Here is a 25202-nt window from a genome sequence, read left to right on the forward strand (position 1 = left end):
GTTCAGGCATGTGACCCAGACTAACCAATAAGAGAACCACGTTCCCTTAACACAGTGATTGATCCGGTTGTAAGCATGTGACCCAGGATGAGCCAATTCTAGAGCTTTTTCTGGAACCACTGGGTAAAAGGCATCCTCTTTCTGCTGGGATTGCTGAGGTGGTGGGTTGATATTCAGGAGCCCCAGGTGGCCAGTCTTGTTACCGCAGAGCTAGAACCTGAGAGATGGAGAGATTCCTGTGAGCACTTGGAGCCAGCTGTGCCTGAAATTCTACTTTGGACTTTTTAGTCAGGGCAATAAATTCACTTTTTAATAAGGCATTTTGTGTTTTTCTCTTGCAAACAAAAATGTCCTAACCTATACAGAAAATTTTAGTCTGCTTTAACAAACAAAAAACCCCAGTGGGGCAAGGGTGGTTACAGATGCACAGAGCAGTTTCCTAGCAAAAAGAAATCTTCCTACTGCTAACATTTCCAGGTGCCAGTGACTAAGAATTTGGAGACTGTATCCTTAACCCCCCTGGTCTGAGGCTGCTCACCAATCTAAGTGACTCCTGTGTGCTGGATATTCCCCAGTGAATCAGAAATGAAATACACAGCACAATAGCCACAAAGCATTGAAAACAGCTCGTTTGCCTTTTGTCTCTTTCTCCAAGCTTTGTTTTTTCTGGGTCACACTTTGTAAGTGAAGAGTCATAGTGATAATTCTGTTTGGATTTATTAACAATTGAATAGACCTTTGAGAAAAGATTTGTTCATCGTCAGAAGCAAATTCACCGCAGAAGCATTGTAGACAGAGTGGGATGGTTGCCTTGAGCCAACTAATTCTCTGCCCCTTCAGGGAAAACTCTTGGATGTTTGAATTAAGTGCCACATCTGGAAATGCAGAAAAAGAATTGCTTTTATTGAATGCATAGTATGTCCTTGGTACAAAGAATAGCATTTTGCCTGCATTCTCTCTCAATTTCATCAGCTCTACAAGGTAGGTCTTAGTCCTGTTTTACAGGTAGGGAATGATACAGACACTGCCAGTTGCTACCCCCAAATCCATCCTCTTTTTGTTCCTTACAGATAGATAACCCCAAGCAATTACTGCTTGTAGTTCAGCCTTTATACTCCATGGGTGATTGCTGTCAACATTAATCATTTTGCAAACATATGTCATGTCTTTCCTGCAGCTGTGAATGGCCATGTGATATGGTTCTGACCAATGAGACTTAAGTAGAAGTCTTCTGGGGATTTCTGGGAAAGTGTGGCTGTCCTTGTATGGTCATTGCTCCTTCCTCCTGTTCTTTCAACACGGATGTGAGGCTGGTGCTCGAACAGCTATGTTGTGACCTTGAGGCAACCGTAAGGAGGACAGCCATATCCTAAGGGTGGTGAAGCAGGAATACAGAACACTGGGGTATTTTGACATTGTGAAGCTACTCTTTCTGCCCCCAAAGGCCTACTTTCAGTCTTGGTGCGTGAAAAAATAAACCATTGTTTCATTAACCCAGTGAGGTTGGGTTTCTGTTACAGACAACTAAATTCTATCCCTGACTGACACAGAAACTGAACTAAAGAAGTTTAAGGGACTTGCTCACATTTCCATATAAAGTAATGTCTTAAAGCTGAATGAGACATAGTACCCAGCCTTAAAGAATTCAGGCCTAGTTTGGGAGGTAGATACATAAATAGATAATTATAGTGTAATGATGGGATTTGCCTAAGGGAAACATAGATGCATCAAAAAAAAAAGAGAGAGAGAGAGAGTCAGAAGTGGAACAGGAGTTAGCCAGGCAGAGGAGTGAGGTGGGGAAAACAGAGTACAGCTTGAATAAAATATATGGAAGTGAGACACAGCACAGCCTATGCAGGGAGTCACACAGGCTGCTATGAGTTGTTGAAGCATAAAGTATGAGGCAGGCAGTGGGGAGAAATGCAGCTGGAGGGGTGTTTCATTTTACTACTGAGCATAATAAGCCACCACCCAAAACTTGATGGCTTAAAACGACATTTTATCATTTCTCATAATTCTGCAATCTGAGTTGAGTTCAGCTAGGTGGTTCTTCAGTTCATCAAGTATCTACTGGGATTGAGACATCCAAGAAAACTTCTTAACCCCCAGGTTTGGTGCCTTGGCTGAGATAAATGGAAGAGCTGGGCCATTCTCTCTCTTTCTCTGGCCTCTTCAGGTGGCTTTCTCACACTATGATGACATCAGAGTACATTCAAATGGCTTCCAACTGAGAGGAAAAAGAAGCTTCCAGTGCATGTAGGGTCTGGGTTCAGAATTGCCAGAACATTACTTCTACTGCACTCTGTTGATCAAAGCAAGTCACAAGACCAGCCCTGAGTCAGGGAAAGGAAGTACTTTCTACTTCTTGATAGGAGGAGCATTGCACACACAGGGAGAGATGAATTAACAATGGTCCTCTTTGGAGACTACCTACCCCAGAGGTAAGAAGGGTGCAGATGAAGGACAACCTTGTCTGCTTGTCAGGGAGGTTGATGTGAACCTCAGACCTGGGAGTGGGTGGATGTTACTCTGCTTCATATTTGGGATCAGAAAGGAAGATACCTCTCAAACTGCCCCAACTTCTCACAGTGAAACAGAGTAGTGTGATTAGGTAGAGGAAGGCTGGAGCTTGGCTTCTCTGAACTCCCTTCAGTTCCCATGGCTTACGGGAGATGGTTGAGTTGAGAATCAGAGAGTCTACTCTGGGGTCTGCAGTGGTAAAGGACAAGGGGAGCTGCTAGCCAAGGCTGGGAGGGCCTCTTGGGTCACGGGCTGGAGGGGAGGGTGGCAGAGCAGCCCTGGAGTCAGAAGCTGAGCGGGCTGAGTCCAGCTACCCCACAGCAGGAATCAGTGAGGATCTGGAGGGTGTGGTATGGGTCTGAGCACCTTGTCTTTTACCCTCCCAACCCCTACCCAAAGGGTCCCCAAAGGGTCCCCAAAGACACCACCCCTCCCACCCAGTGAATTTACACAAAGCATCACGCTGGAGAGCAGCAAGGAGGAGAGGTGACCTGAGAGTCAGAGAATGTACCTGAAGGGACAACTTTTTCAGCAGTCTCTTCATAGCATTTCCTGGACTTCCCTGAAATCTAACCAGCAAGAGAGGCTCGTAAGGAAAAATGACAAGTTATAATGAAATAGAAAAGCCATGTTAAGGAAAATTACAAAGACATCAGAGGAGTGCTGGCAGGGGCAGAATGGCAGTTACCTCTGTGGGAGAGGAGGGGAGGGGACGCAGGGGCAGTTTTGGCTGTTGTAGAGATAAGGCTTTATCTCTGAAGTTAGGGGATGGGTATGCATGTTGTTATAGTCTTTATGCCTTTTTGTGGGTTTTAAATAGTTCATAATGTAACTTTTTAAAAAGCTGCCATTCTGAATAGAATTGTGAGCTGCCAATGCCAAGTTTAGGTTTTGAACATATTGCATGGGAGTGGGAACATAGAAAGAGGCTTGAAATGGAATCAGATTTGCTTGCTTGAAAAATCAGCCAGGCTGGATATGAGGAGGACAAGAGTACAGACAGGGAGGCCAGGGAGGGGGCTGCGACTCCAGTCCCCTGAGAGGTGACGGTGGCCTGACTAACATCCCAGGTTGTGGTTAGGGTGGCTAAAGGGTCTAGTTGGTCATAAGGACTTGGTAAGATGCAAGGGTGGGATGGTGAGGAAGATTTCTGCTGTGAGTGAGCACCCCATCCCCTGACTGAGATAATAGAATCCAAGTAGAGGGCATATTAGAATGGAGAGGTACCAGGGTCACTCAGGAAAGGCTGGATTTGAGGTACCAGTGAGATGTCATGGTGGAGGAGGGATGCATGAGTCTGGTCCCCAGGGAAGAGATCTGGGAACCTTGAGCGCTGATGCAGATGGGAGCTGCAGAGGTAGGCGAGATGCTCTGATGGGGATCCTGGTAGGGGAGAACAATGAGGACCCAGGACAGACAACTGCAACACCCACTCAGGCAGAGAAAGGGAAGCTCCAGCAAGCTCCCAGCCCTGCAGACGCCCTTTGGCGTCTGGTTAGCAGGAAAACCAACCCCCACCACTACTTGCTCTGGTGGGCTCCTCCCTCTGTCCTCCCCCAGTGCGGCCCTACCCTTCCTGCCCCTGCCCATCCTGTTCTCTATTTGCTGTGCAGGTTTGCCTGCCTGGGGTATTGTATTCCTTTCCCTCCAGAATTAGTAAAAGGGCCAGAGAGAAAGGCTCCCTCCAGATCTGAATTGAGATCCTCACCCAGGAAGGCCCAGCAAACCCCTGGGCCTGTCTCTTTCAAAGACAGAGCCCTGAAAGACCCACTCCTGGAGCCTCCTCTGAAGTAGAGGCCAAATTGAGGAAGAGTACGTAAGAAGGGTTACAGCCTAGCTGGTCCCTTCCTTCAGCCTCCCACCTCCTGTTATTTTTCCTTATGATAAATGTGAGACAGTGTCAGGCTTTGTCTCCACTGGCAACCTAAGTATCCTCTTTTCTATGCAGCCCCTGGTTCTAGAACAGGAAATCTGTTTCTTACAATTTGAACTTTGATATGAAGTTTGGGCCCTGATTAGGCAGGGATGGCTCTGGGCTCTAGGAAAAAAAAAAAAAGTGTTTCTGTCTCAAATTTGGGAAAACTAAAAACAACGAAGTTGCATTTCAGAAATACCAATCTCTCAAAGCATTTCTCCAAAAATGTAGATTTCAACTGTGGTATGAAAATATATTGGAGGGAATGTTACAGGGTTTTGCTTTTCTAAAACCAACCCTATGGTCAAAAGTAATAGAGCTATGAAATAAGATAATCAAAAAAGGAAAGTTTTCATACAGGAAACATTTTAATGAGTCAGTTTAATGCCAAACTGTTACATCTATCTACTCAGAGATCTCAGAAGGGCTTTCAGAGTGAGTTACTTACCAGCCCTTTGAAACTCACTTGTATAAACCATAACCTTCTGCTCTAAAATATATGCCAAGAAGAACAGGTGTGTGCAAATAACCAATCTCCAGTCTCATGATCTTTCTTTTCACCTAATAATTGGCTTTTTACAGAACTGCGCAGGAGGCACTGAAAGGTCCATTGGTTCATTCCTCTGCGTCCAACTGAACATCGACCAAATCAGAGAGCAGGCAGCCATTCCCTCTCAAGCCTTCCTCTGCAGACCTACTCTGGTCTTTGGTTTCCTTTCCTTGAACATCAAATTGTTTTTGTTGTGGCTTCTAACTCTTGGAATGCTCAGTGCCATCATTCTTATTCTGGGCTTATCCTTGGGGGATGGTAGCCCTGGCCCAGTCCTTCCATCTGTGTTCACTGTGGGCCAGGATTCAGCCAGCTGATTGAATCAATAACCTGGGGGAAGAGTTGAAACTGGTGCTTTTCCCAGGTAATATATTTACATTTTAATAAGAGTCTCCTGGGAGAAAAAAGTGTTAACTTCCAGGCATTAAAACTAGCTGTGTGTGTGTGTGTGTGTGTGTGTGTGTGTGTGTGTGTGTGTGTGTGTGTGTGTATAGAGGGAAGGAGAGAGAATAAGAGGAGAACTGAGGAGGAGGAAGAGAGTGGCTGCCATTTATTAATGAAGCAAGAAGAACACAGAGAATACCCAGAGATGATCTCTGTTAATATTTTGATTTGGGCTTCCCAGGTAGCTCTCGACTTCCCTGGTGGCTCAGATGGTAAAGCATCTGCCTACAATGTGAGAGACCCAGGTTCAATCCCTGGGTTGGGAAAATCTCCTGGAGAAGGAAATAGCAACCCACTCCAGTATTCTTGCCTGGAAAATCCCATGGACAGAGGAGCCTGGCGGGCTACAGTCCATGGGGTTGCAAAGAGTCGGACATGACTGAGTGACTTCACTTTCACTTTTCAGGTGGCTCAGTGGTAAAGCATCTGCCTACCAAGCAGGAGACACAGGTTTGACCCCTGGGTTGGGATGTAGTTCAATCCCTGGAGTAGGAAATGCAACCCACTCCAGTATTCTTGCCTGAGAAATCCCTGGGACAGAGGAGCCTGGCAGCCTATAGTCCATGGGGTTGCAAAAGAATCAGACACGGCCTAATGACTAAACAACAATATCTTAGTATATATCCTCCCAAGGACCTAGTGATATAAATATGAAAATCATCCTTATCTCTAGCAGTCAAATTTTAGACACTTTTATAAAACTCAAAATTTGTACACATTGTTTTATGCGTCCCATTTAGTAACACTTATACCGCTGTTCCAGTAATCCCACTTCTAAAGAAAAAACTAGAATGATGAGAATAACATTAGCTCTTATAAACTGAATTTTAATTGTGTACCAAGGGTACTGTACACACATTAATTCACTGAATTCTTACACCCAGCCTACAAGGCAGATAACATCATCCCTCACTCAAGGTCAGAGAAGCGAAGGACCTCGGGCAGGGTGCTCTGCTAGCAGGTGGGTCTAGAGCTGGAGCTCTGTGTGAGGGAAGGAACCCCAGAAAAAAGTATCATCCACTTGGCCTCTCCAAGAGGAGTGTATCCCTTATCCCAGGGTCTCCTGTCCTCCCCAGTTCCTCCAAAGGTCCTGGACAGGAGGAATGTGGCCAAAGTCTTGCCCTCGCCTTCGAGAGTGGGGGGCAGCAGATGACCATGCCTGTGTGCCTCCCACTGTCTAGTTTTCAGCTCTTTTTTAAAAGCACTTTTTCCAGCAAGCCTTCCCTCAGTCTCTCAGACCAATTCTGTCTCCCCTTTCTCTGTTCTTTCGTGGGACTGGAGCCACCTCAGTGAAGCTTGCAAGAGATTCTATTGCCTCCCACTGTGTCACCGTGTCTCTCAAAATACGTTCTTAGGGTCCCAATCAGAATTCCCTGGAGAGGTGTTAAAAGGGCAGACCAACTGGATCAGATTCTCTTGCGGGGGGTGGGGCCCAAGAATCTACCTGTCGTAAGCATTTAGGGGTGCCCGTAGCACATTTGAGTTGGGGGGGGGGGGGGGACACTGCACTGGCGTGGATGCCTCCTCCGAGCAGGGACTGTCCCATTGTTCTTTGAGTTCCCCTCGACCCTTAGCGCAGGGAGATACAGCAGACAGTAGTGTTTGGTGGATTCATCATAGAGATGTATTTTGAGAGGAAGGAAATGAAAGTAGAGGAGGTGGAAAAAGTGGGATTGTGGGTGTGGAATAACTGAAGAGGGTGTAATTTGAGAGCTTTTATAGAAGAGTAAATGAGATGGGAAATCTTGGGGCTGATTGGGGTCCTTTGAGTGCTGCCAATAGATATTTGGTCAATATCTCCTTTTTACCCCCACAGATATTAATACATACTTTAGTCCCAGGGATTTTTTTTTTTAACCTGGACTTTCAATGCCAGAATGAGTAATTGTGTATAAAGTGGGTCACAAGGAAGTGATAACTAATGCACAGACTATTTTAACTGCTGAATCAGAAATCTCTATGCTACATTATGAAATATGCAGGAAGGAAAATAAGCAGATGATAGGAGTGAAAGCAATCCTAAAATAATATTTTCACAAACAGATCCTAGCCCAACATACGCCTGAGGGGTGGGGGGAGGGGAGCTGCAATGATACACTCTCCTGGGCATTGACAAAGTGAAGTAAGATTGCCAAACTAGAGAGCTTTCCAAATGACATAAGACCTTCTGAGGCGCATGACCACCCAAACCCACAGCCTGAATGGCTTTGGCAATGTTGTGGGGGCATCTTAGTCACTCTCCTTCCTAGCACAGTCAGGCAGGGCTTAAAGCAAGAAGAAACAAACAGAACAAAACCTAAATGGAATTTAAAAATCTGTTCTATTTACTCTTTCTAAAACAAATAAACAAAACTCATCTTTTCAGTTTGATTTTTGTTTAATAGATTTTTTTTCCTTGTGGTAAAATATATACAACATAAAAATTACTATTTTCACCATGTTTAAGTGTACGATTCAGTGGTATTAAGGACCTTCACAATATTGAGCAACCATCACCACTATTTTCCAGAACTTTTTTTATCAACCCAAACAGAAACTCTGTATGTACCCAATAAGGAACAACTTCCCAACCGCCCTGCCCAGATCTTGGTAACCATCATTTTACCTTCTGTCTCTGTGAATTTGCCTATTCCAGGAAACTTACATAAAGGGAAAAAAAATAATATTTGTCTTTTGGGACAAAAATAACACAGTATTTGTCCTTTTTCATTTTGCATCATATAGTCAAGTTTCTCTCATGTAGCATGTATCAGAATTTTGTTCATTGTTTTGTCTGAATAATATTTCACTGTGTACATATACTACATTTTTTTTTAATCCCCTTCATAGGCCGGTGGACAGTTGGGTTCCACCTTTGCTCATTATAAATGATGCTCCTCGGAGCACTTGGGTGCAGGTATCTGGTTCAGTCCCTCTTTTCAGTTCTTTAGGAATGGAATCGCTGAATCATGGTAATTCTATGTTTAATTTCTGAGGAACTACAAACTGTTTTTCACAGTGGCTGCATCATTTTATAGTCCCACCAGCAAGTGTTCCAATTTTTCCACATTCTGCCAATACTTACTGTTTTGCATTAAAAAAAAAAGTCATCCTAATGGGTGTGAAATAGTATTTCATTGTGGTTTGGAGAGATTTTTTAAACAGACATCATACCAAGAACACATTTTATAGATAATTTCATATAATTTAGATTTTGAACCAAAAGTAGGAATCATAACATATACTGAAGACAATACTAAGGATATCTATAAACTCATTGTGCAGAGCATCTTTTGCTTTATTCTACTTTTGGTGTAAGGTTCTAACCTCCTATATTCTCACCCTGTACATTAGTTGATTTTTCTTTCTGACACAAGTTTAAATTTTGCCTAATCTTCTAAAAATAATGTGTGTACGTAACATTAAAAGGCGTGTTCATCCCTGGTGGTGCTTACTATTACTTCTGGTATCCTATTGCACTAGTTTTCAAGGCTGAACAGATTCCTTGAATTCCACTGTTAGGTTATGTGGCATTTTACAGTCACAAGGAACAAAGATAAGAAGCTATTTCTTTGAAGTTGACCTGTGGTCTTTCCTTAAACTGCTTATTATAGTCAAATGACAGATCTAATGTGTTGAAATACTCTCTGTTATATCTTAATTTTCTTTGGGCATAACCAACACATTTGATAAAGAGAGACCTTTCATGAACACTTGGTTAATACAAAGTCAAAGGCCCTGCTATGAGTCAGCCATTCTGCTGGATCTGGGTACACACTGGTGACTAAGCAGACTTTATGGTATGTGGCAGACATTTCCAGAAAGAGATCGTCCTATTGTTTGATTAATACCTTAAAGGATAACTAATAATTTAAGGGTTACTCATACAATTTTAGAGATAAATTTGGTCCAGGACTGAATTATACTTATTGAATTGAATTTTACCTGATTTCCCCTAAAGGATTTGAGTTAACTTATAAAAGATATATACAATAATGTTCATATACAGAAAGACAGAATCCAGATCAAGAAGTAAGGAAGGTAGCAACATACTCGCCCTAAGTTGCCTGTGTTAGACACAATTACTATTATGTAATTACGATGTTTGACACAAACTTTAGAGATGCATTTGCTTGCAGAAAAACAATTAACATTGACTTTTATAACACTGATATATTGAGGCTCATATATTGATATATATATATATATCATATATTGATATATTGAGGCTCAACATTGATATATTGAGGCACATATATCTCATAACAAGAAGACTCAAGTTTTGCAATCCAGGGCTGCCACAGTAATTCTCTATTAGGACCCAGTTTCGTCATCTTTCTGCTATGCCATCCTTAGCATGTTGCCTTTGTCCTCATGTTTGTCACCTCATGGTCCCCAAATTGAGGTTGCTGAAACCTCAAGGCAGGAAGAAAGGAGAAGGGCTAGTGGGCAAGAACTCTCTCCTACTTTTCTTTCTTTTTTTAAAAAAATTTAACCAAAAACAATGAAGGGTCTGAGGTATCATCCTGTTTGCAAGCTAAGTAGTTAGCCTGCCTTGGTTTCATGGTTGCTGGTAGAAGTCATGAGACTCCTGGGTCAGGGACAGCCAGCTCTATTACTCAGCACACAGCAAGCAGCAGGATTTGTGGTAGTTCTCCTTGCCCAAGTCCCATAGGCGTGATACAGATAAGCCCACAGGAATGTCAGCACACTCAATGGGTTGCCTCCAGGGAGAGGAACCTTGAACTCAGGGACCCCAAATCTTACAGTATGAGCAGTAGGCAGGCCTGCCCTTTGCTCTGGAGAGATAGTATCTGTATCTTCAGAGGCTGTTATGCTATGCAGGGATCCTTGGAAGGATACTCTGTTGCTATCAGTAAGTCCTCTGCTTGTAAGGTACACAGAAATGAGAGAGACTCTGGAAAACTGTCACCCAACAACATCCTCCCCAGGGACTTCTGCCTAGACGCTACTGCCTGGAACTATATCTCCAGGCCACCTCTGATTTGCCAGGGAGCTGTGAACCTGGGCACTCTGGCTGGGTACACTGTTGTTCATTAGGAAAGACGAGTGCAGGATGGAGCTTCTCAAGAACAAAACAAAAGCTGTGCCCACAAGTTTTTAATCTGTGTGACCAATGTCTTTTTTTCTCATTGTATAACAAGTTTTATGACACTTTATTTATTGGTCCTGCCAGAAATAGTGTGTCCAACTTAGAAGAAAACTCCTACTAAGTACCACTTTGTAAATTTCAAACAAGGTATCGACAGTTCAGTGCAGAATTTTGATGTCATAACTGCATAATATCTAAGTGTATAGGCCCATCACTCCTTAGAACTCTCCATATTTAAAAAGAAAATCTGCATTTGTTATTTTTCCAGATCATTTTTAGGGGGTGAGTAACCATTCTTTTAAGAAAATGTTTATGTCATGAAATTCCTCCCAATCTTTGAGTATCTGTCACTTAAGGAACAGGTTCTACTTTATCAATAGATAGGTGTTTGGCAAGAGGTTTATAAATATATCTTTTCTGGTTTCATTTATTTTAAGAGAATTTTTTCACCTCATGATAGTCATTTGGGGCTGACGATGTTACCATGGTAACCGTGCGCTACAATACTGGTTGCTGGTGAATATTGATCCTCCGCCTCTTTCACTACAGTGCTTACTCCCTTACTAGAAGGAGCCTTGCTCAGAGGACATCTAGGTCAAGGAACCCAGGCACTGTGGCAGCTGGTACTATAACAGAAACCTCCTGGCTTTTCCTCCCAGGAACCAGTCTAAAGATTCCACTGAGAACCCTGGCTCAACCCATATCATCATGGCTTACATTTCTACTGGGACAAATAGAGGCAAACTTCTTTGTTTCTTTTTTGGCTGCACTGTGAGAGCTCAGAAGCTCAGTCAGTGCAACAGCTAAGGCACTGAGGGAAAATCTCTGACGTGAATGGACATGCCTTCCCCAGTGGCAGAGAAGTTTGCAAACTACTTTTCAAAGCCCTTACCATATGATTTTGAAATAAAAATGCTTCCCTCCTGAGAAAGAAGGAGAGATTTTAATCTGGGTGGTGCCCTGGGAATTTAATGATGGAGCAGAGTCCAGGGGCATCCCAGAGGTGGCGACTATCAAGGCTGTGGCAGGGTGATCACAGATGGGGTTGACCTCGCTTCTCCACAAATGGGGGAGAGCCTCTCCCCTGCAGCAAGGTTTTGTGTATGAGAAGCGGGGGGTGGCAGGGGGTGAGTGGGTGGGGAATGGGAGTTTGTTAGAGAAAGCAGCTTCGAAGACTTCATTCTCCTTGCCAAGAACTAATGGACTGTCTTCAATGTGCATGAAAATCTGTTCGGCATGGTGACCAGGGGAGCCAAAATGAGGCCTCCACAGACCTAATTTGGCATCAGTCTATCTCCGTGTGAGAAGGTCTGGATGTGTTTATTCTACTCTCTGCTGTAACTAAGAAGAAAACAAATAAAAACCCTGCAAAGGTTCATTGAGACAACAGTTGGTCACAAAAACGGAATTTGAACCAAGATAATGCTGGTTACATTTTATCCGCATGTTCCTGAAGCCAGTGCACTCACAGTTGAATACATAGCCTTTCACTATTGGATGAAAAAGGAGCCTAATCAGCGTAGACTTTGTAAAATTAAAGTAATCTACATACACACACTTTTGATATCTCAAGAACCACTGACACAATGAAAGGATTCCTACATCAAGTGAGACATTTCATTTTCTTATCATCTTTGTCCCCTGTTGGGAGAGGTGAAAGAGTGTTGGTAGAGTGGAAACGTGTGGAAAAACTGCTCCCCTGACACTTGCAGTGACAGCTAGCCTTTATGGAGCTCTGTGACCTGCACACTGTTCCTTGGCGCTTTCCAGTGGGATTTCGCTGAATGCTGGTTAATGGCCCTTTTAAGTAAACTCGATCCTAATCCCCACTTTACTGTTGTGACGACTGAAGCACAGAGAAGTTAGGAGACTTGTCCAGCAACACACAGCTAGTTGTATAGGACCTAAGCCTCTTGTGTAAAATGATTTGCATGCCCCCTCTAGCTTTGTGGCTCAAGGTCCTCACAACAAAATGCTTCTACAGGAAGGGGAGAGGAAACCAGGCTGTGGTATATTGCAGGGGGAAAAAACAAGGGAGGCTCTTAAAGTCCACTAGGCAGCGTCTCCAAGGACAGTGCAATTTCTCATCCGTGAGCTATTGGTCAGGCTCCCTGGCCTCAGAGGCCTGTCTGGGGTCACATTGCTCAACAGCCGGTAGGGGAGCTGCAGGCCTGGAAAGAAGCCCAGGCTGTAGGGCTGCCAGGGCCTGGCTGGTCTTCGACTCCCAGACAGAGGAGAATGTTGTTCTGGGTACATTTTCCTTCTAATGACCTTTCTGAGATAAGCAGAAAGGTCGTTTCAAGGTCATTCTGTTTCCCCAACTGTCTTCCTCCCTTTGTCTTCTTCAGCACCAAACAGTCTCCTCCTCTGAGATCCAGCCAGTTCCCCTGGCCTCCTTGGGGACTTCTGACTGTGCTTTTAGGGGAGTGAAGTCACTCCTGGCATTTCTCTTCTGCAGGGGTCCAGTCAGGCTGATGGTGGTGTCACGACTGGGTACAGACTGGCTTTTCAGCAAGATCACTTCTTTTTGGTTTATGCTGCCCGTTTTCCCCAGAGAATCACATTTTGTTTAATCTGAATGGGAACTGTTTGGAATGGTGACGTCACTGTCTGTCATTGGAAATTAAAAAGCAGAGGGGATATATGCCAACACCTTCCCTTGGAATTTCTTTACCTCCTCCCCTTTCAACATAGTAACAAAGTCTCTTGGATCTTAAATCTTTTCACCCTTTATCTCTTAGTCATCAAGATAATGAATGCTTCTGGCCCTAAAATATGCATTATTTCATTTCTTTGGTTTAAGAATATATGGATAGTTTTAATAAAAGAGATGATGGGATCAATTCAACTTTCTAAATCCAAAGTCAAGCTGTCTTGGTTAAACCTATAATACTGTGTCTCATAGGCTTAGTTTTAAACCAAGGATTTAATGCATAACTTATTTGTTCCTCTGAAAAACTTTAAAAAAATCCAAATGGGGATAATTGTTCACATCTGCCTAATGATGTTTCTAGTTGAAAGACATAAGAGAATGTACATTTTTGAGTTACAATGACTTCCAGTTTATAATTAAAATCAAAATGGGAAATTCAAGTGAAAGAACTAGATACTTTTGAAAGGTATTCTTTATATGAAGACTCAAGGTAACACATTTTCTTAGCTTTATCAGGCATTGGTTTTTTATCTTTATTTTTTTCTATTTTTGTGCAGTTGAGGTAGGGAGGAGCAGATGTTTTGTCTCCATCACATCAATAATTCACTTCATTATTATTGTTTGACTTGCCTTGTGTGTGCTGCTCACTAATGAGGCCTACAATGCTGTCCACAGGGTCTGAAATGTGTAAGAAGGGGTCAGAAGGCCTTGGGAGAACTGAAAAAGAAGTCACTGGCCTGGCTTCAGTCACCTCTCCCCAGACCAAACCACAGGTAGTCATCCATGACGATTTGCAGACCAGCCCCCACTCAGCTGCTATTTTCGACCACAGTCCTTGTTGCCCTAGGCACTCACCCATGAGACTGAGAACTTTAATGCCAGAAAGAAGTTAGAAATTTATATTGAAGAGCAGACCTGTGTTGTAAAGAACATAGTTCTAGGGAGACTGGTGAATGAAGAAGGGTAGGTATGAATGGGGTCTGACTAGAGCGTGACAGAAAAGATCAAATGTGTTGATGTAAATGGAAGCCAAGATTCTAATGAAAGACTAAGGTGTTCTACTGAAAGACAGCAGTGCTCAATAAAAGTGGATTAACAAGATGGTGGTCAAGGGATCCTTGGTGGTGGGGGGAGGGGGGCGAGAGGAGCGGAGAGCAACCAGCTTAAGATGTTAAGGGTCTGAAAAAGTGAAAGTGAAAGTCACTGAGTCTTGTCTGACTCTTAGTGACCCCATGGATTATACAGTCCGTGAAATTCGCCAGGCCAGGATACTGGAATGGGTAGCCTTTTCCTTCTCCAGGGGATCTTCCCAACCCAGGGATCAAACCCAGGTCTCCCACATTGCAGGTGGATTCTTTACCAGCTAAACCGCAAGGGAAGCCCAAGGATACTGAAGTGGATAGCCTATCCCTTCTCCAGCAGATCTTCCCGACCCAGAAATTGAAGCAGGGTCTTCTGCATTGCAGCCAGATTCTTTACCAACTGTTAAGGGTCTGTGGAGAGGGTAATTGCAGCTTGAATCAGGGAGTCTCTTTGGAGGAGCAGATACCAAGCAACAGAACTACACACTGAAGCCAGGCTTGGTTATGAAGTGAGATGGGGCAAAAACTGCTAGTTGCCTACACAGTATCTACTCGTCCCTTTTCCCTTCATAACACAACTCAGATTTTAAACTGGGTGACAATATGCCCACCTGGAAGATTATGTTTGTCAACCACATTTGCATCTGGGTTGGCCATTGAGATATAAGCATAAGTCTTGGGGTTGGTCTTCTGTGAAAACTCCTTAAGAGGGGCTAGACTGCTGACATACTTGTTTGTTTTTTTCTCCTTCTCCCTTCCTCTTGTGCCTTCTTGGACCAGAAGATCAATGTGATAGCTGGAGCTCTAGCTGCCACATTGGACCATGAAGTGAATTTGAAGATGCAAGTCATATACTAAGGATGGCAGAACAAAAAGAGGAAATCTGAAACTTTGATGACACTGTAGCTCCCATATCAGCCAGAATCCTGTTTTATTTTGTATGATAGAGAAATAGGCTTCTATTTTATTGAAACCATTGTTATTTCCTCCTTCACCTGGGACATCACAAACCTAGGGAATTTTTGGAAGGCCTTGACTAAACAGTGGAAAATTAGGGATTTTATTTGTTTTTTGGTATGCTCATTTTTTAAGTTAAATAAGCTGTAAAATAAAGGTGATATAACTTGACAAAATGGTCTCTGAGCTCAATCATAAAAGGAATCAAGAAGTTATGTATTATTGTGTTATGTATTCATTTGGTTCAAACAAAAAGAGGCTTTGTTTGCTTATGTAACAGAAATTCAGAGGTTGTGTGGACTTAAGTAAGGCCAGATATAATAGCTGGACAAGCCAAAGAAGACCCAGTGTCTCTTCATTTCTTCTTAGTCTCCCATGGTTTTATTCTTAGCCTGTCCAGGTGGCCAGCCCCAAGCCAATCACTGTGGCTAGGGTAGCTACGACAATAGAACCCACTGGATGTCTTGACCCTACCAAGGTCCACCCAGAGAACCGCAGTTAGGTCAATCTCTCCCAAATGCACGGCTAGGAAGTGTGGGGCTCTGCTAGGAAAGGGGAAAAGGGAATGCACATATGGAGGTCACCATGTGCTCTCTCTCTCTCCTGGCCATCCTTCCCAAATAGTGTTACTTAAAGTGCTCCAGTTTTTAAAAGGAGCCTGGTGGACTATGGTCCATAGGGTCGCAAAGAGTCAGACATGACGGAAGCGACTTAGCACACAAGCGTGTATGTATCATATAGTCAGTAGGTCTTGCTTGAGAGGATGAGCACATATTAAGCCATGAGGATGAGTGGCACTAGCACGCAGGGACACACATACTCTTTCTGAAGGTCAGGAAGCATGCATGAGGGCATGGGGAATAGAACGGGGAAGACTATGACTAGGATTGGGTGATGCTCAGAGAGGGTGCACCTGTGTGGGTCGCTAAGCACGGCCCCTGGGTAGCTCACTGGTCCTGTGCATCTGAGGGAGGGAAAAGCAGATGGGGGATGCACATGGGGCCTCAAGCTGCACCTGTTTTGCAGTCTTACCAGTGCTGGGTTTTGACTGGGGTTCTGAGTCCTGCTGGTTGGGGAGTCTGGGGGAGGAGGATGGATAGAATTTATTGGCTCTTAACTGGGATTTGGGCAATGCTTGGGGGATGAATTGTTAGGAAATGAGGGTAAAATCCCTGAAACTCTCAGGAAGAGTTTCTGCCAATCCAGCCACTCAGCTGCTCTCCTGACCCTGGAGCAGTTTCTTGGGGGTTTTTGGTTTATCATGACACAATTCTTTTTCCTAGAAGAGTTAGAGAATAAGGGCTGCATAGCCCAAAAATAATTCAGAGCATGGTATTGTCTCTATTTTAAATCATCTCCCATGGGGTTCGGTTAACAATGTACATGTCAAATTATGTCACGTCCATTAGCTGCTCTAATTTGGTCAGGCTGGGTCAGGCAGTCCGTGAACTGACAGAGCTGTGAACATCCCAGCAGACAGTCAGAGCAGCGGCGCCCGAGCTGCCCTTGGCTTAAGCTGCATCAGGGTGTGACATCCCACTAGGGAGCACCAGGCAGTGACACATGGAAGGTTAACCTCATGATGACAGAGACCCGTCATCAGGCCCTTTTATCAGAGGTTTGCCCCTGAAGGCCAGAGTATGTGGGTTTGAATCCCAGCTCTGTCATTTAGCAGCTCTGTGATCCTTGGTAAGTTCTTTAACTTTTCTGAGCCAATTTTTCACATCTGTAAAATGAGAAAACTTGTAGTACTTCATTTACAGGGCTGTAGTGAGAATGAAATGCATGTAAAATGTTTGCAGAGTGCCTGACACTTAATAACAACTCAATCCTAGCTATTTACTACTAGTAGTAGTATTTAATGTTTTATCTTGTGTGTGTGTGCTAGTCTCTCAATCATGTCTGACTTTTTGCGACCCCATAGACTGTAATCTCCCAGGCTCCTCTGTCCATGGAATTCTCCAGGCAAGAATGCTGGAGTGGGTTGCTGTTCCCTTCTCCAGGATCTTCCCCACCTAGGGACTGAACCTGGGTGTTCCGCATTGCAGACAGATTCTTACCCTCTGAGCCACCAGGGGAAGCCCTTGTTTAGTCCTACAAAATTGGGGATCCAAGATCACCCCCTCAAAATTCTTCACCAGCCCTCCAGAGACCAAGAGAAGATGAGCAGCCCTTTCTGGAGGGTGTGTAGGGGTAGCTAGGAGTCACAATGGTATTTTGACATAGAATTATTTAAAATGTGGCAAGAGTAGCCTTGACTTTAAGGCCAGCTCTGTGTAGGCATGGAAGGCTTCTTTATCTGCCTAAGTGACCACAGGATGCCCTTGTATGGCCACACAATGGGTCCATGGCGCTCCAAAAAGGCAGACACAAGGGGCCGCCATCCTCTCCATTTTTCTATAGAGGTAAACTGAGGCACAGAGAAGTCTACACACACAGGCATAGTTCCTTCCCTGGCTTCTGAAAGAACGAGTGAAACTGGGGTAATTACAGAGGCAGAAGCAAAATCTCCTCCTCAGATGCCAAGAGACTGAGGTATCTGGGCCGTAAACCACAATGGGAGCTAACATTAGGGAAGGGATCTGAGGCGGCTTCACATGCAGAGAGACTCTGCCTCTCATCCTCTTCCTCATCCAAACCCTCTGGAGTCGTCTGGCCACCCCTTCATGGGTATATCCAGGAGGTGGTGTGTTGTAGAAAAAAGGTGTTAGTTGTTCAGTTGTGTCCGACTCTTTGCTACCCCATAGATTGTAATCTGCCAGGCTCCTCTGCCAATGGGATTTTCCAGATAAGAATACCGGAGTGGGTACCCACTCCCTTCTCCAGGGGATCTTCCCGACCCAAGGATCAAACCTGGGTCTCCTGCACTGCACATGGATTCTTTACCATCTGAGTCACCAGGGAAGCCTAAAGTGAAGAAAGTGTTAGTTGTTCAGTCCTGGCTGATTCTTTGTGACCCCATGGACTAAAAAAGCCCTGGTTTGTATTCAAGAGACCTGTATTTTAAGCCCAGTCCTGGCAGACCAGCTGTGTGACCTTGGAAAACTTAGTTACTTAACCTTGGACTGTACTTTAGAAATGGAAGTGAAGGGTTTGCATGACATCAGTGGTTTCCCAACCATGACTGGTCAGGAGAATCTCTGGGTGTGTGTTGGGAAATAGGGTGGGGAGGTGAGATCTGGAGCTTCAGAATCTGTATTTGCAACATGTTCTAAGTGATTCTGAAGAGCAGTCTCTGTTGGGAACCCTGGAGCAGATGCTACCTAAGATCCCTCAAAGGGCTCCAGGGTTTTCTGACAACAAAGCCTCCTTAAGCACATGTTGCACAATTCAGTTCAGAGGAGATGGCAGCCCTCACAGTGAACCCCATGAGAGAGTCGGTGTGTACCCCTGGAAGGAGCCGACACGGCTGAGCACGCGGCATGTACCGTGTGTGCGAGTGGGCTCCGGGGCTGGGCCTGTTTCTTAGCTGGTTCTCCCTTGGAGCCAGTGAACTGGGCTCGCCTGGGGTCACTGGGACCTCGGCCTGGACTGTGAATGTCCACTGCCTTGTCCCTGAGGGCTTGGGGCTTCTTGGCATTGTGCTGTGGTCTGGAACACCCAACACACCTGCCTTAAGACTCAAGAGCCCATCAAGAATCTTACAAGTCTGCTGTGCATTCTGGAGGCCGACATCCTTCACGTGAGCTTTGGAATTATTCAGCTCTGTGCCTCCAGCTGTCCCCAAGTCAAAGGAAGTCCTGGTTTTAATGAGGAGCTGTGGAATGCTGTGGCTAAAGCTGCCTTTAGCTCTTTTTCAAAAAGTTTCAATTATGGGTTGATCCTGACATTCTTTGGCTTTACTAAATGGAAGGAGGCTTTTGTGTTTGTGTGGGGGCTGAGGCAGGAGTCAGTCATGGCTCTTGGGGCTGACTTTGATCCGGAAATGTATGTCTAGACTGCCTCTGAGTGGCAGAGAGAATGGAGTGGTGGTGCCTGGAGGGATCCTCCCTGCCTACAAGACAGTGAGCAGGGGGGCGCTGCATGGGTGTGCGTGTACGGATTCGTGTGCCTTAGTTCATGGGGTTGGCCACCACCAGCTCTTGACTGTTGTTGCCATGTACCAATGAGAGTCTAACGTTGCCAACCCTCCTGCTACTTTAAAGAAGTCAGAAGTTTCCATTTTACCTGAATTCTCCCAGTTTTAAAATAATGATACCTTGAATTTAGAAATTCCTCAGACCAAGCAATGGTACCCCACTCCAGTACTCTTGCCTGGAAAACCCCATGGACAGAGGAGCCCGGTAGGCTGCAGTCCATGGGGTCACTAAGACACAACTGAGCGACTTCACTTTCACTTTTCACTTTCATGCATCGGAGAAGAAAATGGCAACCCACTCCAGTGTTCTTGCCTGGAGAATCCCAGGGACGGGGAGCCTGGTAGGCTACCGTCTATGGGGTCGCATAGAGTCGGACACGACTGAAGTGACTTAGCAGCAGCAGCAGCAGCAGACCAAAAAAACCATACCTTCAAGCCACAGTCTGAAACTCTAGGCAGAAAAGCTGGTTCAGAGGACTGGTCTGGGTATGCTCTAATAGTCTCCTCCCAAATGAGCAGAACCCCCAGAGGGAGACTATTAGGTCTTAAGAGTGAAAGCCATCTCCTAGGTGAGTTCCTTGGCTGGAGGGGAAGGAAGGCTCTGGCTTTCTGAGGCCCTAGAAATCCCCCTTTCCACTGCTCTATAATACCCCGCTGTAGGGCCAGGGACCCACAGAGCTCACCTGGGCTCTTCCTCTATGTGACCCTGCTCCCAACAACCCCTAAAACCTGCTTCCTCAGGTGTGACACCCAGTTACAGACTGTGACACCATTTGCTTTCCCACCTAGAAAAACAATTGAACCCAAGTAACATGGCAATAACTTCTGACATGGACAACTTTGAGGTTTCTTTTATTTTTTTAAAGGTTAATCACTTATGTAATACTTTGGTACTCTAATAGAGACGATTTATTCATGACACATGTCTCAGTGTGGCAATACATAAAACAGATTTCTATATGGGAAAATCTTGGGGGTGGCATTTTGTTGGAAGCAAGGAATAGCTGAAGGATTTCTTCTAAAGCTACGCTATATACTCTTAAATTGCACATTTATCTAAAAAGCAAAGGAATCCCCAGCAGCCAGGCTTTGGCCCTACCATTGTGATCGGTCAGGACACACGCAAGAGCAACACTAAGGTAGAGACCCAACCTCCTCCTTCTCGATGGGGAGGGGGATGGGCAGAATGAAGTCCCAGAACAACCCAGGTGCACCACAGGCCCCATTGCTCAAGAAAACATTCAATCTGTGGCTATTACCAAAAAGTCGACAAATAAATGTTGGCGAGGAGAACAACATTTGTGGAGAAAAGGGAACCCTCCTACACTGTTGGTGGGAATGTAAAGCGGTACAGCCACTGTGGAAAATAGTATGATTCCTTAAGAAGCTAAAAATAGAGCTACCATATGATCCAACAATTTCACTCTTTGATATACACCTGGAAAAAACGAAAACTCTAATTCAAAATGATATATGCACCCCAATGTGCAAAGCAGCACTTATAATAGCCAAGACATGGAAGCAACTCAAGTGCCCATCAACAGAAGACTGGCTTAAGATGTGGCATGTGTACTCAATGGAATAGTACTCAGCCATAAAAAAGAATGAAATATTGCCATTTGCAGCAACATAAATTAACCTAGAGAATATTACATTTAATAAAGTAAGTCAAAGAAAAATTCTATATGATATCATTCATATGTGGAATATAAAAATAAAACAAATGATTTTATATCTAAAACAGAAACCGACTTACAGACATAGAAAATAAACTTACGGTTTACCAAAGGGGAGAGTAAAGGTTGGAGGGAGGGACAAATGAGAAGTATGAGATTAACAGATACAAACTACTATACATAAAACAGATAAACAACAAGGATTTACTATACAGCACAGGAAATTATGACCTATAATGGAATATAATCTGCAAAAAACAAACTCAAATCAATTTGTTGTATACCTGAAACTATCAGAGTATTATAAATCAACTATACTTCAATTTAAAAATAATTATAAGAAAATATTCAATTTGGAGGCTGATGATTTTGAGCCTAATCTCTGAAGTGTCTTGGACCAAGAGTGGAGGCTGAGCCATTCTGAATAAAACCAAACCTGCTCCTTGGTAAAGGTTAATGGTAATGTCAGTAATATCTCAGACACCTGCTCCCATGGGCTCCTTCCGCCAGGCAGCCAGATGGCTCATTATGACCAACATGCAGCCCTCCAGGTCTGGTGGCCTGGTTTGTTGGCAGCAGATGTCCTGGGGGACAGGGACTTAACCCCATTGCTCAGAGTGGTTCCCAGGGGATACTGTCCTTGGGTCCCTCCCTAGAACCAGCAAACTCAAGGATAACCAGGGGAAAGTTTACTTTGAAGTGACTTATAAACTAACTCTAGAAAAGGAGAATAAAATGAAATACTCATACTTGCCGTGACATGGCTGCATTATTTCCATCCCCAAAATGCTACTATTAATATTTGGTAATATTTCAAATATTACCAATATTCATGTATAACTCAGAGGGTTCCAATATTTGACCCTTCATTAAACTGGTGGTTGTCATGACACTTAACAACTAAGTCGCCAGCACATCATACCTTTCTGGAATATTAGCAACTGGTGAGAACTCACATCGTTTTTACTTAAATTTATCTGTTCATAGATGGCTGGATTGTCCTTTTTTTTTTTCTTTTTTTTCCACTTTTTAAGCAGTAGTAACTTGACACTGAAAAGGTTTATGATGTTGGTACCTTATGTTTCTCCCTGGGAACAAAGAAATCTGGCAGGACATACACACAGGTATATACATAGACACACATGTGGGTCTGCATTCCGAGCTATGCACCATTAATATTTTTGAGTTGAAGTGTGTGTCTGAGGGACAAAGGGACCAGAAAGTCACTTCTGCAGAGGGGGTTGTCCATATTGTGGTTTCTTCTGTCCTAAGTCACCTCCTTGCAGTTACCCGTGGGTGTGTGCTGTGCTCCGACCCACTCACCCAGCTCACCCACAGAATTTCCTCCTCCACCTCCCTCAGGCCTGGCCAGCCAGGAAGTTCAGCCACAGCAGAGACTCTGAGCTGAGCATCTTCAATGGCCCCAAAGACCAGAGGCACTTGGTAACATCCAAGGCAGGTCTGAGGCTTGGGGCCACTTCACAGCAGGACCATCTTTCTACTTGGGTCATTCTAGATTAGAGCTCCCTTGGATTTCTTTGCCTCAAATGCCTTCAAATGTCTGCAGCTCTCCTGAATGTTCATCTGGTTTGCTATGTCTTAGCCTGCTAAACAGAGGTGATAAGATGGTAGATGAGACAAAGGGCTTGGTAACATCAGTTTTCGGTGATATGTGCAATTTCTTAACACACATGTGGCCTAAACACTTGCAAATGCAGCATCTTGAGAACAGAGAGTGACTTCTTTAGCTGTTTCTTTTTTTAAAGGAATGATAGTAATCCAACCAGCATACATCATCAGAGAACAGTTGCTATTTTTCAGGTATTATCACAAGACCATGAGTTTCAATGTCAGAAAGCCTCTGCCCTCCAGAGTTTTACAGTTTCAGTGGAAAGAGATTCTTGCTAAAAAGTATAAAGCCAAATTCCTCTTGCTTCTTACGTCAGGGTTGTTCTATCCCAGTGTGAGCCTGCCAAGGTAGGTAACAGCACAGAGCCATGGGCTTAGCATGGTCCACAACTTCCAGCAAACAAAGGTCCTCAAAGATTTGGAGGGAACATTAATTGTTTTTCTTAAATTAAAATAACCACAAACCTATTCTAGAATAGCATGCAAAAAAAATGATATAGTCCTCTCACCCCTAACTGCAGCTCCTCTTCCACCCATATCTCCTTGGTGGAAAAAGGGCTGCTGCTTAAGACAGGGATGCCGAAGGGACAGGGAGCAAAATTGAAGAAGGGGGAGTGGGGACAGTCAGAGAGGGTCAGCTGGGCAGAGGCATCTAAGAATGTGTAAACCACAGACAGCGTCCCTGCTGGGCAGGCCCAGGTTAGAAGGAGACACACAGAAGTGTCTTTGGGGACTTTGTGGCTTCAGCAGTTCTTCACTTAGTTTCAGAAACAGGGGAGAGACATTCACCATGAGCTCCAGACCAGGAGGAGACAGTGTTTGACGCAAGCTGGGGTCTCCTCAACTGTGGCCTCGTCTGCTTTAAAGTTCTTCTCTACTCTCCCCACAAAGTGGGGAGGCTCTCGAGAGCCTGAAGCAGAGAAGTTGTGTAGAACAGAAAGAGCTGGGGCAGGCACACCATGCTCTCCAGCACGTCAGGCTGGCAGGAAGCTCTGCGGAGTAACTTCGGTTTTAGTTGGAAACCTTCTATCATGTTCCCATTGGGGCAGTGGGGGCGGGGGGGGGGGGGGGGGGCGGGTCGGGGCGGAGATGTGGTTAGATTTCCTCCTTCCTTGCAGTGGGGAAGGGGGGAAGGGGTGGGGAGGGGTGACGGGGGATGAAGCCAGCCATGGACGTGTGGAGAAGTGACATTGAGAGAAGGTGGAGGTTATCCTAGAGGGCTTTCAATGCACAAAACTTTTCTGTTGTGGGGAGACACTCGCCTGTGCAACAGGCCAGTCACTGGGGGAGGTTCCAGAGGAGGGGCCACCCAGGCCTCCTGACTTGTGGCTTTAATTACCCAGTTAGTCACTGGTTTACTGTCAGCCAAGAGTAATAAGCTTGACTGTGATCCAAAAATTTGAATAGGCCAAAAAGAACCCCAGCCACTCTGTGCTGTCCGGCAGGCTGAGGGGCAGGACACTTGGGAGTCCATCAGCCCTGAAGGAATAGGGGCCGCCTACCTCTTCATTTCTTTTTTTTCTTTAGACCTGGGATCCTGAACACAGGGCCTCATGTGCAGGCCAGGCCAGTTAAACCGGAAACATAAAGGAGCCGACAGCTTGCAGCTGCTCAGAGGGAAGGTTCGCTGGCACGGAGCACCCATGAAAAGCAGAACCCCGATCTCCCAGCCTGGGAGGCTATAGCTGAGGTTCTGGGACCCTGACAGGTGCTGGGCTGCTCATTCAGCTTTTCATGGGCAGAGACAGGTCCCCGCTGGTCCTGGCCCCCTGCCCAAGCCCAGGAGGAATGGATGTGTTTTGGGTGGCATCCTCCGGGACAGGAAGAGATAGGGCTTTGTCCCCCGACCTTGGAGCACAGCCTGAAGCTCAGGGCATAGCTCAAGCTTCTATTGTGAGAAACCTGATCCTGGGACTTGAACACTTTGCTCTTTATGTTCTGCACAACAGGATAGTCCTGCTACTAGCTCAGCTCAGTGTGTGTCCTGGCTTCAGCTTCCCTCCTAAGCACCTGACTGCTGGCAGGTTACTGTGACTCATGGCCATTATATCTGCTGGGCTTGTACTTCCAGCATCTCACTGGCGTGGGCATCTCCCAGGCAAGGGTTTCCATGCAGAGGCTGCCAGGCCAGCAGGAGAGGAGACCTCTAGCCCATCTGTCAGCACTGAATAATTTCATCCGCACGTACTTCTCTTCCAATCACCCAGGCTACTTTAGCTTTCCTGAACCACGCCAGCCAAAGACACTGGAAGACCTGCACCCTCTCACACAGGATGCATCTCCTCTAGTGCTTTGGGAGGCCCACCACACTGGTTTCTCTGTGAGGTCATCTTTGTTATGATACTCTGGCCTCCTCCTGGTAACTTCACACATTCTGGTTTGCCAGACTTCTGAATGTGTTCAATTAAGTCAAAACATAAGGGCCTTCTGAGCATTCAGCTCTGTGCTTCAAGCCATGGAGGATAAAAAAGTCCCTAGGGGACGGCTAAGAGTTGTCCAAGGCTTGTCCACCCAAAGGGAGACCCAAAGAGAAAGAATTCTACTGTCAGTTAGACTGGGGAATCTTGATCCTTCAAAACATATGTTTTTATGTGAAAGTTTCTGTG

Source organism: Budorcas taxicolor, chromosome 10 (genome assembly GCF_023091745.1).
Source record: "Budorcas taxicolor isolate Tak-1 chromosome 10, Takin1.1, whole genome shotgun sequence".
NCBI classification, from domain to species: Eukaryota; Metazoa; Chordata; class Mammalia; order Artiodactyla; family Bovidae; genus Budorcas; species Budorcas taxicolor.